The following is a 16,058-nucleotide window of genomic DNA, read 5'->3' as shown; positions in this document are numbered from 1 at the left end:
CCAGTTTCCAACGTCAAGCCCACCCACTCCATCTTCAAAGCCAGCAGCACTGCCTCTCTCCCTCTGACTTTTCTTCAGCAGCCACATCTCCCTCCAACCACAGCCAGGAAATGTTCTCCACTTTTAGGACTTATATGATTAGATAATACAACTCAAGATTCTTAACCTTAATCACATCTGCAAAGTCCCCCTTCCCAGGTTCTGAGGAGTAGGGGTGTGGATCTCTTTGGGGTCCATTTTTTCAGCCTACCACATGCGCAAAACAATTTTACTTGTTCTCACTATTTTGTGTGTGTGTGCGTGAAATATATTTTTTCTAAAAATGCTATTTATGTCAACATGTAATGGATTTATTACTTTAAATAAGTTAATGTTTTAAAAATGTCTTAGTTTTAAGTTCAAATACAGTATAATTGACAGATATAAGCCACATAACAAAAGCCTTTTGGAAACTTCAATTTGTTCTACAAGAGTAAAGGGGTTGTGAAACCAAACAGTTTGAAAAACTCGGGCTTAAATTATAGAAAATAGAGTAGACAGCAGAAGAACTTTTTAAAATAATACAACATCCTCTAAGGAGAGATGAAACCATCCTATCTATCATACAGAAAATGTGTAAATGTGATGTGTCATTAGGTGAACTCACCAGAATCTTTCAGGCCATCGCTGATAATTCCCCAGCATTGTGGCAAAGCCCTGTCAACAGAAGAGCTGCTCCTTTCAAGCAGCCTTTCTGTCCAGTGTCAGGAGTCACTGGCCATACCTGGAGATCTGTTGCCAGCACCTGGGTTGTACCTGGGTTTCTTGCCTGGTAGACTGGCTCTAACTGGTGAGACTCTTGACATTGAAACATGACTCTGTATGGTCCATAAGGGAGGCAAAGAAATGACTTCTCACATACTCCATGGTGTGCCATCAGGAAGGTCTAATGCCACTAGCATTCATCTATTCTTCTAATCATCTCATGATAAGCGAGGCTTCCAATTTCTAAATTTTTCTACCAAATCTTATTTAAGAAAATTGTCAAAAATTATACTAGAGAAAAACTTAAGACAGTGGATGAAAATGTTCGTGGTTGACTGTTACATACCCCAGAAAAGATCACGTTCTGTTAATCCATTCCTGTGGGTGTAGACCTACCGTGGCGGGATCTTTTGATTGGGTCATTTCAACTGAGAAGTAACCCACCTCATTCAAGGTGGGTCTTAATCCTCTTACTGGAGTCCTTTATACGAGGATAAAAGATAGAAAAAAAAAAGCCACAGAAAAGTTTAGAGAGAAAGACCCCAGAGAAGCCAAGAGAGGACCCACAGAAAAGAGAGGAAGCCACTGAAGCCAGAAGATGAAAGCAAAGAAACCCAGGAGAGAAGAACCACCAGGTGCTGGCCTTCCTATGTGACAGAGCTGTTCCAGATGCTGGCAGCCTGTCTTTAGAGAAGGTATGAATCTGTTGATGGTCTCAGAACTGTAAATTTGTAATCTAATAAATCCACCTTGTAAAAGCCAACCCATTTCTGGTATATAGCATTTCATTAGCTCTAGCAACCCATGACTTTTCTATGCTTTCCAATTATACGTTTTATAATTAGAAGCAATTACTTATATTTAAAGTACCTGTTTTGCTTTTTGAGCTGCCAGAATGCAATATACCAGAAATAGAATGGTTTTTAAAAAGGGAATTTATGCAGTTGCCAGTTTATAGTTCTATGGCCATGAAAATGTCCAAACTAAGCCAACCAGGGAAAGATACCTTGAGTCAAGAAAGGCTTAGGGCTGAGAGAATTCAAACAGAGTTGAGAGTCATTCTGGAAATTATTCTTATGAATTATGTAGATATCCCTCTTTAGTTTTTAGTGTATTAGAATAGCTAGAAGAAATACCTGAAACTGTTGAACTGTAATCCAGCAGCTTTGATTCCTTTTTTTTTTTTTAACTTTTTTATTGTATAGTATAACATATATACAAAGCAAAGAAATAAAAAAGTAATAGTTTTCAAAGCACTCTTCAACAAATAGTTACAGGACAGACGCCAGAGTTTGTCATGGGCTACCATACCATCATCTCAGATTTTCCCTTTTAGCTGCTCCAGAATATAGAATAGCCTTGATTCTTGAATACAATTCCATAACTATATAACTTATATATGACCATGTGTTCTAGTTTGCAAGCTGCCAGAATGCAATATACCAGAACTAGAACAGCTTTTAAAAAGGGAATTTAATAAGTTTCAAGTTTACAGTTCTAAGGAAGTGAAAGGGTCCAAACTGAGGCCCCAACAAGAGGTTACCTCCACTCAAGAAAGGTCAATGGGCCAGGAACACCTGTGTCAGCTAGGAAGTCCCATGGCTGACAGCTGCAGGTCCTGGGCTCTGCTGCTTTCAGCCTCTGTTCCAGTGGGGGTTCCTCCATTTGCTTCTCTAGGGCTGGCTTTCATCTCCTGGCTTGCCTTAGCTCTCTCCAGGTTCTGGCTTGTTTCACATCTCATGGTGATGTCTGCTGGACTCCAAGCATCTCCAAACATCCATGTCTCTGTTCTCTGAGGTTTCTGTTCTCCAAGCATCTACATCTACTCTCTCTGTTGGCTCTGAAGCTTCTGTCATTTCTGTTATTTCTCTCTCTCTCCGAAATGTGTCCTCTTGTAAAGGATTCCAGTAAACTAATCAAGAGCCACCTGGAATGGGTAGAGTCACATCTCCATGTAATCAAAAGTCACACCCACAATTGGGTGTGTCACACCTCTGTGGAGATAATCTAATCAAAAGATTCCAACCTACGGTACTGAATCAAGATGAAAAGAAATGGCTGCTTCCACATCACTTTTCTGGGGTACATAGTTCTTTCAAACAGGCACACTGTGTGAGTGTGAAACTTACGGCTGGCACTCCCTTTATCCAATGTATGGGCGGATGAGTAAAAAATTAAGGACAATAAATAAATAATAAGGGGGGGATAAGGGATATGGGATGTTTTGGGTGTTCTTTTTTATTTTTATCTTCATTGTTTTTCCAGTGTAATGAAAATGTTCAAAAATTGGTTGTAATGATGAATATACAACTATATAATGTTACTGTGAACCACTGATTGTACACTTTGATTATTGGTATGTGTATTTATTGCAATATTGCATTAAAAATGAATACAGCATATAATTTCACAATTAAAAAACATGGCCGATGGGTGCAGAATACCTCTGTCAGTTGGAAAGGCACGTGGTGATGTCTGCTAGCCTTCTCTCCTCATTTCATAAGGCTCCCCTGGGGGCGTTTTCCTTCTGTATCTCCAAAGGTCTCTGGCTGCGTAGGCTCTAAAGCTTTTTCCAAAATGGCTCCCTCTTAAAGGACTCCAGTAAGCAACCCCACCTTGAATGGGTGGTGACACATCACCATGGAAACCATCTAATCAAAAGTTACCACCCACAATTGGGTGGGTCACATCTCCATGGAAACGATAAGAAAGATCCCACCCAGCAATATTGAATGAGGATTAAAGGACATGGCTTTTCTGAGGTACATGAAGATTCAAATTGAAACAGTACCCAACACCAAAATATATAAATGCAGTAAACAAATCTTTTAGAAAAGTTTAGAAAGGAAAATATTGCACAGACCTATAAGATGCTAAATGTCAAATGTGTCAGATGAGACTAGGTTATGCTGCAGCAACAAATGACTCCCAAGTTTCTATGATTTACAACAACAAAGGTTTATTTACTGCTCGTACAACAAGTCCTTTACATGCTGGCTGTGGATCCAATTTAATAGAGCAGCTGAACTCCTGGCAAAAAGAAAAGAGTGAACCATGCCCAAGATCTGAAAGCTTCTGCCCAGAACTACTGGCAGTTGTTGGCATTCCTCAAAATCCTGTGGCTGGTCCTGTGTTCAACAGGGAACAGAGTTATGATCCCCCTGCGGTGCGGAGTGTTGAGTAATTGTGAATAATACAGTGTCAAAGAAAACAAAGCAAACCCCCCACCTTCAATAAAGGAGAGAGGTGAAGAAGGAAGATAACATGAGTTGAGTGCTGTGCTCCTGCCACTTTTATTTCTATTTCTCGTTTAGTCCTCTTAGGATCCTCAGGGATGTCATTATATCCCTTCACACATGAGAAAACTGGCACCCAGAGAGGTTAAAGAACTGTCTTGGGTCATGCAGCAAATAAGTAGAAAAGCTGGATTTCAAACCGAGGTCCATCTGGTTCTAAAGTTCAGTGTTTGGTTTCTAAAGTGTGTTAAAAGAAAAAAAACAAAAAAACCCATGAACACCAAAACCTGAAACAGAGGCTATTCCTTCTCTGAGTCCTCCCTCAGGGAGGGAGGCACTTATCCCTCACAAGCCATCATGTGAAAAGCAGCTGAGAATGACAACCTCAAAGGAGAACTGCAAAGGGAATTAATTCATCAAAGATCACAGCCACAGCCTGGCCCATGCACTGACAGGGAACCTTCAAAGTGGAATAGAGAGGGCTCTTGCATCAGAAAGAGCTGAGTTTCACAGTTGGTTCTGCCACTCATTATCTGTACACATTTGAGAAACAACTTCATCTTTGCCAATTCTCATTGTTTAAAGGAGTAATAACAATGCCCCCCCACACACAAAATTATCCCAAGAATTAAAATAAGACAAATATATGGCACATATAATGAGGGCACAATAAATGTCCATTCCCTAACACTCCATCTCTTGCCTAAAAGTTTATCCTATGACAGGAATGCCTAGAAAGACACAGAACCTCTGTAACTTTCAGAGGATAGCAAGGGAGATGAGTAGATCTATCCTTATAACACTCCTTATAATGCCTTGTAGTAAATGCTATGCAAAAAGGGAGAGAGAGCTGAACGTAGTTTAGTATAGCAGGAGGAACACATGGTATGGTGGGACTGGAGATGGAAAGTTTTTGTGTGTTAAGAAAGCTTTGGTTTAGCTGCATGCAATGAAATCACAAAATAACAATGGCCTAAACAAGATGAGCGCTGTTTTTCCTGAAACAAAGTCAGGAGGTAAGTAATTCCAAGCCAGTGACTCCACAATCATCGAGGACATTCCATTCCATTGCTTCACTAACCTCATGATTTCATTATCTAAGTTGGCTGCTTGATCTTCAACCATCACCTCCACATTCTGAACATCAGGGAGAATGAAAGTAAGAAAATGCCTCTTATCCTCCCATCTTATTACCCAGAACTTAATCAGGACTTCACCTAGAGTTGTCTGGGTTATTTTTGAATGAACTGGTCCATGGGTAGTTGTCCATGTGTCTGGAGTTCAGGGCAGTGGATTAAGTTGGAGATTCGGCATTGGGCTTCATCAGCAAAGAGGCAGCAGCTCTGGGCATGGCTGGATTTCCCAGGCAGAGTGTGCACAGTGAGGGTAGAATCCCCCTGAGGCTGGAACCCTGGAAACAAGGCTGGGCAAGCAGAAATGAAATCCATGACGAAAGAGGAAAACAAGGAAAGTATAGTCTGTCATCAAGGAGAAAAAATGGAATCAACAGTGCCCAGTGTTCAAAGTGAGGCGATTCAAACAATGCCAAATTGATGACCATCTCATCCCACCCCACAGACTCCAAATCCTAGACTCACAACCAATCCTTAGGTCATCAGTAGCCACTTCCCCCTGTTCAGTTTTACCCAGAGCTGCTAGTGGCTCTGAAAATCGCTAGAAAACACATCAGAAAAATTCTCATCCTGTCAGTTCACAGCAGCTACGAGCGCTCCTCACTGTGAGTAAAACCTGCCGGGTGGGGGGAACGAGACCTAAACGTACAAGCAATGAGGCAAACGCCCTACCGCCCCCACCCCGCTGCAAGGTCCCTTGGAAGATATCAGATCCGGCCTCCGCTCCTTTTAAGGTCACTTCCCGCATCGCGGACTGCCCAGCCCTCATGTCCCGGAGCGGCGCTTACCGCCGAGGCCGAGGCCGAGGGGCGGCCCGGCCCCTCCCGCCGCGCCCCGACCCGGGTGGGTAGCGTGGGCGAGCGGAGGGGACGCGGCGCCGCCACCCCAGCGGGGCGGGCCCGGGGCGGAGCTGCGTCGGCGCTGGGTCAGCGGGCGCTCGGCCAGCCGCGTAGACCCGGCTGGAGCGCGGCGCCGAGCAGGTGAGCGGGCGGGCGGGCTGGGGCCCGGGGTCGGGGCGGGGCCGCCGGCCGGGCCTGGCCCTCCGCACGGCCCTCGCCTTGGCGGGTGGGACCCGGTCGCCGGCTCCGGGGCTGCGTGTCCCTGCGCGCGCGGCCGCAGCCTCCATGGCCGGCGCGGGGCGGAGGGGAGCGGAGGGAGGGGCCGGGGCCGCCGCTGCCGCTGAGGGGGGGGGGCGGGACCTGGGGGGCGCGGGGAGGGGTCCGGGGCCTCGGGCCTCCAGCCCTGGCCACCGCGGTCCCCGCGTCCCCGCCGCCGGCCGGCTGGTTAAGGGGATAGCGCTAAAGGGATAGCGCCCGGGTCTAGGGCGTGCTGGTCGCTCGTCCTGGCCCGGTTGGCGGCTGCCCTCTTGACCGGCAGCTCCGCCTCTGGGCGCTTCTCTGCGGGGAGAGGGGTTGGGGGCGTGAGGGGTCTCCCGCTTGGCCGGAGCAGGGTCGCGAGAAGCTCTCAGCAGATGCATGCCCAGGTCTGCGGTGCTGGCTCGGCCGGCCGGCGCTGTTGTGGTCAGCGGGGTGGCTGCTTTGACAGGCATGTCCGGCTCTAGGGAAGGTCCACCAACGAAGCTTCTGAAGCCGAGGGAAGCTGACACAAGCTATTCTCCACCCCCAATTTTTTATTTTTATTTTTTAATTTTCAAGTTACATTTTGACAAGTGGTTAGTGAGCAGATTTCAGAGTTTGTTATGGGTTACTATTCCACTGTTTCAGATTTTTCCTTCCAGCTGCTTCAAAACACTGGGGGCTAAAAGAGATATCAATATAGCGATTCAGCAGTCATACTCATTTGTTTAATCCTGTTTTCTCTGTTACAAGTCCTCCTTTGATCTTTACCCAATTTACAGGGATTTGGGGGGCAATGCCCATTCCAAGTTTTCCATGGTGATAAAAGGTGTCAACAGAAAGGGATGGGGGATGTAATTAGTTGACAACCTTGGGGACTGGTCCCTCTGCCCACTGTGAATTTTATCAATGAGGAAACCACCCACAGAGCTGAAGTGGCTTTGTCCAAGGTCACCCAGTGGGATCTAGCAGAACCAGGCTTTAGAACCCAGAGATCAGGTTATGTCCATCCAGCAAAGGTGGGGTCCATGGCATTGGGGTTTCAGGAAGAGAAAGAATTTACTGCTAGGCCTGAAGCAGGACAGCAGATAGCCTCTTTGCCTAAAAATCAGCTCCCTGAATCTATAGGGTTTTTATGGATTCAAACAAGAGAAGATGAAATTGTTCCCATTATACTAAGTTCAAGCAGCTACAATTTACAAATGTAAAGGACTGGAGTGAGGCAAGAACTGAGCTTACCATTAGAAGAGCAAGTCCTTGGTTAGGTCTGAGCTGACTCAGGTTCCCTCATTAACGTCAGGGGGCTGCCTTTGTGATTAAAAGACCTAAGGGGGGCAAGGCCAGGGCCAGCCCTCAGGTTCTTATAATTTGCCCTGCAGTGGGTTTCAGTCATTTCAGGTATTTCCTTTTCGCTATTCTACCATATACTGGAAAGAAAGAAAAAAGGTGTCTATGTAATGACTCAGTCATCGTGATTATTTGTTAAATCTTAATTTCTCAGTCACAGTCCAGACCTCAGCCATTTTGGCCCATGAAATGAAATGTCATCCCTGTCTAATGACTTAAGCTGTGCTCCCTTCTGAAGTTATGGATTGCTGATTGGTTTAGTAACTGCTTGCTGTTCCACCATCCTGTTTACAGATGGAGAACCTGAGCCAATGCAGAACCAACTTAACTCAGAGTTGACAGCCTGGGCTCCCAAGCCTCACCCAGGGGTGACTCGGTCAGGACAAATCCCTGCTTCCAGTGCGGATGCCCCGATGCCCCTGAGGTGTGCATGGTCCATTCTGTAGACACCTGAGCCTCCAAGGCTTTCCGCCAAGACACTCAGTAATAATTAAAGGCTCTGGATAAGCTGCTTCAGGTGTGTGGGACTCGGGCCCCCTGTGGGTGGGGTGGGGGTGGGGGGGACATGTGTCAGCACTGTGTTTTCTGGGCCCAGATGATGGAGGGACCAGGGCCCTGGCTCCAGCTTAGCCAGGCCCTCAGCTACCTGTTGTATGGCAGGTTGTCCGGGCTCATGCGTTGGGCTAATGAAGGGGTGCTTAAGGCAGGAGGTGGGAGCATTGTGGGGTGCTGCTGCATAGTGGGTGCATGTTGGTTTGGGGTGGGGGCAAGTCCTGCATCCTATGTGGACGTGCCTGTGTGCTGGAGCCTGACGTGCTCATGTGTGGGAGACAAGCACTTGGGACCTGTCCGGTGAGGAAGGGCCTGGCTAGAGATCACTGCTCAGGGGCGCCCTGGAGGCGAGGGGCAGGTTGTTGCATCTGTCACCCCGCCCTCAGTTCCTCTGTTCCCATGCACAGAGGTCACCTGCCTTGGCCTTTTTTCTTTTTAAATTATTGGTGACAGTAATGACAGAGATCTTACCTTACAAGTACGTCATCCACAGTAAAAAGCTGTTTTGTGCAGTAGTTGTCACAATTGTCCTGGGAGCTTCCAATAACACTGGTGTGCTTGTATTACCCTTTGGCAGAAAGGAAGCAGGCTCTGGGAATTAGCAACTTGTCCAGCTGTGTTGCACCCAGATGGTGAGCTCTGGCCTTGAGCCCTCCTTGCCACAACTGACCATATTTTTCTTTTGAGTTTTTGCGCAGAGTTCGAACCTTTGCCCCTGCCCACATCCCCGCACCACTGCCTGGAATGCTTCTGTGGGGTATCCTTTGGCAAGTGCTTTTTTTTTCCCCCTTTTAAGAAGCCAAAGCAGTGTGCATAGGTGGCATGTGTTTGTTTCTACTGGAAACATCTTTGGCTGTTTTTCAGCTTTTGGTTTGCCTTTTAGACATTGTTTAGTTGGGGATTGACAAGCCACAGATGTTTCTATGAGAATTGCCACCTGTTTCCTGGACTGCAGCAGCTGAGGGAGGGGCTGAGGAGCCCGGGTGTGCTGTCCCCTCCAGCAGGTCAGATCGGGTGCTCCTCCCTGTGGCTGCCACGCTCAGGGCTGGAAAACAGAGTCATTTCAAGTCTGTCCTCAGAAAAACAGACGTCATCAAGGCAGACCATTACTTTTTTTTATTTTTTTTATTTTTTTATTAACGGAAAGAAAAAAAAAAGAAATTAACACAACATTTAGAAATCATACTGTTCTACATATGCACTTAGTAATTCTTAACATCATCACATAGATGCATGATCATCGTTTCTTAGTACATTTGCATCGGTTTAGAGGAACTAGCAACACAACAGAAAAAGATATAAAATGTTAATATAAAGAAAAGAAATAAAAGTAGTAATAATAGTAAAAAACAACAACAACAAACAAACAAACAAGCAAACAAAAACAAAAAAAACCCTATAGCTCAGATGCAGCTTCATTCAGTGTTTTAACATGATTACTTTACAATTAGGTATTATTGTGCTGTCCATTTTTGAGTTTTTGTATCTAGTCCTGTTGCACAGTCTGTATCCCTTCAGCTTCAATTACCCATTGTCTTACCCTGTTTCTAACTTCTGCTGAACTCTGTTACCAATGACATATTTCAAGTTTATTCTCGAATGTCCGTTCACATCAGTGGGACCATAGAGTATTTGTCCTTTAGTTTTTGGCTGGATTCACTCAGCATAATATTCTCTAGGTCCATCCATGTTATTACATGGTTCATAAGTAGACCATTACTTTTTAACGTATTAATTGACTGGGAGAATGTAGTGCTTATTCATCTTTGCTGAAATACCGTTTTTAGGAAAATTCAAAAGGATAGTCATCTTTCTGCTCTATCTTAACCACGTTTGTTCTAAAAAATTTAGGAAGTATTTTTAAGAAGTCATACATGAGCCTTCAGTCCAGATAACCACTCTTAACATGCTGTATGCATTATTTTACTTTATGCATATACTTATATTCATCTATTAGAACATAGGAGGGAGTAAACTACCTCTTATGGTAGATGAAGTTTTATATCCTGTTTTTTTTTCCTGTTAATGTTATACCTTCAGCATTTTTCTTCATTGAATATTCCTTGAAAACTGGATTTGATGGCTGCATATTTATCTTGCCACTCACCCTGCTGGGCATTTTCCCACCCTCCCTTTTGCGTTGACCCAGGGAAGCAGTGCCCTGTCTCCTGCCCTGGTGTCCCCTGTTGCCGACACTTGTGTTCCAGCAACCCCTCCCCGGTGGGATCCTCAGGTCCTTGTAGCTGAGGGAGGCAGAGCAGGCCTGGGGCTGGAGTTCTGGGTGGGATGGGGGCGGGAGAGAGGCTCTACTGGGAGCTCTTACTGTGGAAGGTGGTGGTTTGGAGCGTTTGTGACTGACTTGCCTCTGACGTGTGTTGCGGAGAACTCATGTATTCACAGGCACAGACTCACCTGGTTAACATGCATGTGGTCCAGCGCACCCACGTGGCAGGCTGTGTGTCTGTCCGAGCGGCAGGGGAGAGCCTCTGGGGACTGGGGATCCGGACACCCGAGTTGAACTGTGGCTCTTGGTCCTGCACCCTGAACTGATTTCTTTAGCCCCTCTGGGCTTCAGTTTCCTTAACTGTGAAATACGGGCTGGACAAGGGGCCTTTAAAGTCCTCCCTGGAGCTGGCCTCCTGAGCAGGTGCCCTGCACTGGACTGAATGCATCCCCTGCTGCAGTGTGTGGGGCTGGGGTGCAGACGGAAGTGGGGTCTCCTGTGGCCCGGGCAGGCTCCTGCGTCTGGTGGCTTAGCAGCATCCCCACTCTCTGAGAGGGGCGACCCAGACTCCCCCACCGCCTCTCGCTGTAGCCCTCCTCCCTCCTGCACCCTAACTGCCGTTTACTGAACATGTAGGAAGTCAGGCACTGCACACGTCATCTCTGGTTTTTACGATATTATGAAGTATATGTCTCTTCCTCTTTTTACAGAAGAGGAAATGGACCTAGAGAAGATAAATAAATTGTCCAGAGCCATGTAGCAAAGGAATATGTGTTTAAAATAACACAGCTGAGAGAGTCCAGCCCTGTTGACCTCCAGGGCCTTGGCTTTTGACCGCTGGCTTCTTACTTCTCACTTGGAAAAAAAAATAACAAAACCTCTGGACCTTCCTGGAGGGCGGAGTCCCAGTGCCTGGCCTGGGGGCCTGACTTTGAGGCTTGCCTGAGATGAGAGCAGTCTGCCTGGGTCCTGGCACTTCTGCCAGGAAAGGCCAGAATGGAGTCAAATCTAGAGCCATTTGGGTGCCCTAGGGCAGTGGCCTCGGGGCACAGCAACCCGCCGGGCCTCCCTTTGGGTCTTTGCCCCGCTCTGGCTGAGAGCTACCCTGCACAGTTGGCTGAGGTGGGTGGGTGGGTGGGTGACGGTCAGCCAGGGCCAAACACGCAGTCAGATGCCCAGAGCTGAGGGACAGAGGCAGGCAGGGATTTCTAAAGGTACGGCCTGACCTTAATAGGTACACACCCTTCCTTAGGATAAGAGAAAACTCTAGACTCTTCCTAGGTTGTGAGTGGTTTAAAACCAAGGCCTTCCCCTTTCAAAGCCAGGGAGCTTTGTTCATTTAGGTTGCAGAACATTAACCAGGTACTCTGAATCTAAAACCTCTCTCTGCACCCCAAATGTGTGTGTTAATTGCAATCGTTCCAGTTTGCTTTTAGAGCAGTGATTTCCGTCTTTTTCCGTGAGACACCGGTGTTTACTGTTGCCTACCTCAGGTCCATCAGCCTTAAAGGTCAAAACCTTTACATTTCTCTGAAAACGAAGGGAAGGTTGAGGAAACTGGGTCACTGGGTTTCCATAACAGTTGCGGGAACTGCTGCTGACACAGGCACAGTTTGGGAAATTCTCTGGGTCAGAGTCTGTTGGTTTGGCCAATTCAGCATTTTGTTCCAGTTTAGCTGATTAATGGGAATGAGCAGTGGCTCCTTGGGATGGTTGATCTTGCATACTAATCAGGGGGCTTTTTTCAGCCCCAGTGCTTAGTTCTGAGGAGGGTTTCCAGAATATGGTACCATGCCCTGGCCACTCCCCCTGCCCCTCTCCCCACCAACACCCCTGTATCTTCCTGCTGCTTCCTCAGAGGGAGTGGGGAACCAGAGGGACAGGAGAGAGCCGGTTTCCATGCTGCTGATAGGGTTTTGCATCAGTGGCTGGGGACTCCCCACCTTCCCACTCCCCCCCCCCCCCAACCCCCGCCGCCTCTGGCCCCCGCGGGAGCTGTTTGCAGAATTGTCGGCTATGGGGAAGGTTGTTTATCCGTTTGGGTGGTGACTTTTCCCTCCAAGGATTTCAAAGCCCCATCAGGCTTACATGTCAACTTAAATGCTTCACAAAGCAAGACTCTTAGGAATTCATGAAGGAAGCGGTCTGGGAGACTCTAGGAGCGGGTGGGCTAGGGGAGCAAGGGGACAATGTAAGCGTCTTCCTGGAGCCTCATCTTTTCCCTCCAGGCCAGTGAAGGGGACTTAGGAGAACGCTGGAGTGGAAGCAAATCTGTCTCAAAGTTGACGTTTTTTGTCTCCCTTTTAAAAATGAAAAACTTAAAAAGAACTACTGCAGTCATCCATGTCTGTTATTAGAATTTGAGAAATGCAGAAAAATATAAAGAAGAAAGTAATAATCACCCACAGTCCCACAATCCAAAGTTAACCACCTTCAGCGTTTTGGTATATGTCTTGCCAGTTCTCAGACACACATTTTATAAGAACATTCGGGTGGCATAGCATATGTGAAGTTTTTTATTTTATTGAATTTATCATCATATGTTTTTTCACATCATTGAACATCCTTTGAAATAGGATTTTTAGAAACCGTATAGTAGAGCGTTGGAGAAATACAATCAGAAACAAAATCTCTCAACCCAGAAAACCTTTCCACAAAGGCAGAAGAAAAAGAAAAAAAAATATTCGACATTAAATCAGTGTGATGCATCACAGGCAGTGCCCAGAGAGGTTGCAAAGAGAGCTCATCCTTTGCATGTGGCTAATAATCCCTGATTTAGAGCGCTACATGCGTGTTCTCAGGACACTTCAGAGGGAGAGTTACGGTTTGGGGCCAGGGGCTCCCTTCTCTCCCTCTCCCCCGGGGTTTGCTAATCTTTTCCTAGGAAACTGGAAGGTAGCAGCCATATCTTCCTTCCTTCTTTCCATCACAAAGAAATGGAAACCTTGCGTGTGAATGTTGCAAAAGGCTCATTCAACCTTTGCATCTTAAATTTATATACAAAGAAAAAAGTGAACTTAAAATGTCAGGTTTTCCAAAATAAATGCAAAGAGAGATGGGAGTAAGAAGGAACTGTCTTCCCTTATGTCCAGTGGGGAAAATTAACCCTTTATTATTATTTTAAATTTGTACTTGCCCTTTCAAGAGTCAGACATTTCAGTCATCGTCACTTTAAAAGAAAAACAAAACAATTGTAAATGACTGCAATAAGCGTGTTTTTAACCTAAGTCTTTTATTATTTTCTCAGGATAAATCCAGAGACGTAACGCTTCAGGACCAAAAAGGTATGAATATATTTAAAGCCTGTGCGTTTTGCCGCCCGCTGGCCTTGCAGGGAAGTCAGTCCAGTTTGTACCAGTTTCTCCCGCTCCCCCCACAGTGGCCAGGTCTGAAAGGACTGCCTGTCCTTCTCCCTCTCTCAGTGGTGGGGCGTGGGACGGACAGTGCGGAGCTGGGGCTGGCTGCTGGGTGGAGGCTCGGTGTCTGCAGCACCCAGCACCAGCTCAGAATGCACATCCCAGGACATTCAGGCAAGAGGGAGCTTGGCAGTCTGCGAATTGGAATGAGTGTCTGAGAGCAGGGAGCCTGACTCAAGGGGGATCTGGAACAAGGTACTTTTTTTTTTTTTGCATGGGCAGCCTCTGGGAATCGAACCTGGGTCTCCGGGTCGGCAGGTGAGAATTCTTGCCCCTGAGCCACCGTTGCACTGCCCTTAAACAAGTTACTTTAAAAAAAAATTATTTTTAATTGTAGCAAAATAGAGAAACATTTTAACCCTTTTAAGTGGACACTTCTTTGACATTAAGTACACTGGCAATGCCATGTATGTTCACCACTGTCTAATTCCAGTCTGTTTTCAAAATCCTAATGCAAAAGCTCATGCTCATTTAGCAGTAACTCCCTGCCCTGCCACCTGTTGTGGCCACCCTTCTTTCTGTCTCTTTGATTTGCTTATTCCAAGCATTTCATATAAGAGAATTCATAGAATATCTGTCTTCTATCGCTTTTTACACCCTCATTTTCTCATCTGTAAAATGGGGAAAAGTGGACATGCCTGACTCCCAGGATCACTGTGGGATCGTAAGGCGTCCACAGTCCAGCCTCTGGTGCTGGGGGTGCTTAGCAGGTGGTTTCCCCACCCCTCAGGTGACCTGGCCACACCAAGAAACTGGGATCCAGTCTGACCAACCTGCTAGGAGCCCTCGGGGTGCCTCCCGCTGGGGGCTGGGATTAGATGGGCCCCTGCACTGCCACCCCAGGCACAGCTGGTCCCTGAGTTCTCTTTAATTAGGCCCCCTTGTGCCTGCTTTTTTTGAAGACTTACCGCCTTGGGCCTTAGCCTCCCCCAGTGCGTCCTTTGTAGAGGTCTGGGAGACTCTGGCTGGCTGCTGCAGAAATGGGAATTGGGAGGACTTGATCCTGGTTGGTCTTTCTGTGTCTCCTCTACCTGTGGCTCCCTTTCTCCTCTAAAGAAGCGTCTTCACTGCCTGTTTGTCCATTTCCCTTTTGCTTTGCTGTTTGGGCATCTAGGAGAAGAGGCCACTTCTTAAGCCACCTGCTGCCAGGCTTCTGCGGGGTGAGCTCACCCTCTACCCCTGTGATGTTTTGGGGGTGGGGGAACCCCCTCTTCTCCTGCTGCAGTCACTGCAGAGTGACAGGTGCTCCAGAGAAGCGGGAAGAACTAATTCACACCTAAAACAACGCACAACTGACAGGCTAGAAAGCAAAGTTCCGTAGTAGTTTCATGTCCCAGCTAAGGCTGCTTCAGAGGAATGTTAATTTTACTTGAGGCAGTGCAGCCAGCTATCCTGTGAGAGGAGGTAATGAGAACCTCTGGGTTCTAATAGGTCTACTTAGGGTTTATCTGGTATCCATAGAGAAATAACCAACTAAGATGCACGGCCACAAAGGTGTTTATTTGGGGTCTTAGAATTGAAATTCGGGGAGCATTAATTCAGGTAGCAGCACAAATGTCCCATGTTGGCACTTCCAGGCAAGGGTTTTTAAAGAAAACAACATATAGATAAGTTGTTTATAGTTGGTGGATTTTTGGGGGTGCTCCAGTTGTCCTTCAGGCTAGATAATTTATTGAGGTCTGTTCTTCTGGTTTGTTTATGGTGCCCTTAGGGTTTTGGGGAGCATTGTTGCTGGGCAATTTGTGACATCTTGCTGAGATTTGCATAATGACCAGAATGGCCTCCTGACTTCATTTTAAATCCCTTAGCCACAGTGACTATTTTATTTTATTTTTTGCACTAGTGACATTGAGTCTCACGGAGGAAAACCTTAAACTCCACTAAGTAGTGTCTCTCATCGGTGTAGGTGAAGGGATTAAAGCTCAGAGCTTCGCGGTGGGGAAGGTCTCACCTGTACTGGGCCGTGCACTGTGTCCTTCCCCCAGCGGGGCTCTGCCCAGACCCTCATGGGCTCACTGCCTATAAGCGTGCTCCTTCCCGACCTGGGGAGGGTTGAGCCTAGTGTCAGAGGGACCCTAGAGGGTGCTCCTCGGTGGCATACGCTGCCCTGCAGCCACATCCCTCCTTGGACTCTCCACAGCCGGTCTCAGGTCTCACCTTCAGTCAGGCCGCCAGACCCCTGCTAGGGTGGTCCCAGCCTACTGCCCCCCTCCCCATGCTGCTTTCTGGGCACCCCCACTTCAGCCATGTCATTACCAGATGTTTTCAGAATAGGCTGTGCTGTGTTCCCTGCCCCATCCATTTATGTAAGCATCTACCTCCTCCATCCC

General features: G+C 46.9%; 1 protein-coding gene across 3 annotated transcripts in view; it reads left to right on the top strand.

The window, feature by feature from the left end:
- The first annotated feature begins 6,010 nt into the window (after positions 1–6,010).
- Positions 6,011–16,058, top strand: part of PSEN2 (presenilin 2) — a 31,522-nt gene continuing 21,474 nt past the window's right edge. For 2 of the 3 annotated variants that reach the window (XM_077168563.1, XM_077168561.1), the window contains exons 1-3: positions 6,011–6,093; positions 7,831–8,053; positions 13,560–13,596. The gene's annotated coding sequence lies outside the window, so the exon portion shown is untranslated. The remainder of the gene's footprint in view (positions 6,094–7,830; positions 8,054–13,559; positions 13,597–16,058) is intronic. The other variant, XM_077168562.1, reaches the window with a different exon arrangement.

Source organism: Tamandua tetradactyla, chromosome 7 (genome assembly GCF_023851605.1).
Source record: "Tamandua tetradactyla isolate mTamTet1 chromosome 7, mTamTet1.pri, whole genome shotgun sequence".
Classification (NCBI taxonomy): Eukaryota; Metazoa; Chordata; class Mammalia; order Pilosa; family Myrmecophagidae; genus Tamandua; species Tamandua tetradactyla.
Note: the sequence above shows the minus strand (reverse complement) of the source record. Positions and strands in the feature narration are given on the sequence as shown.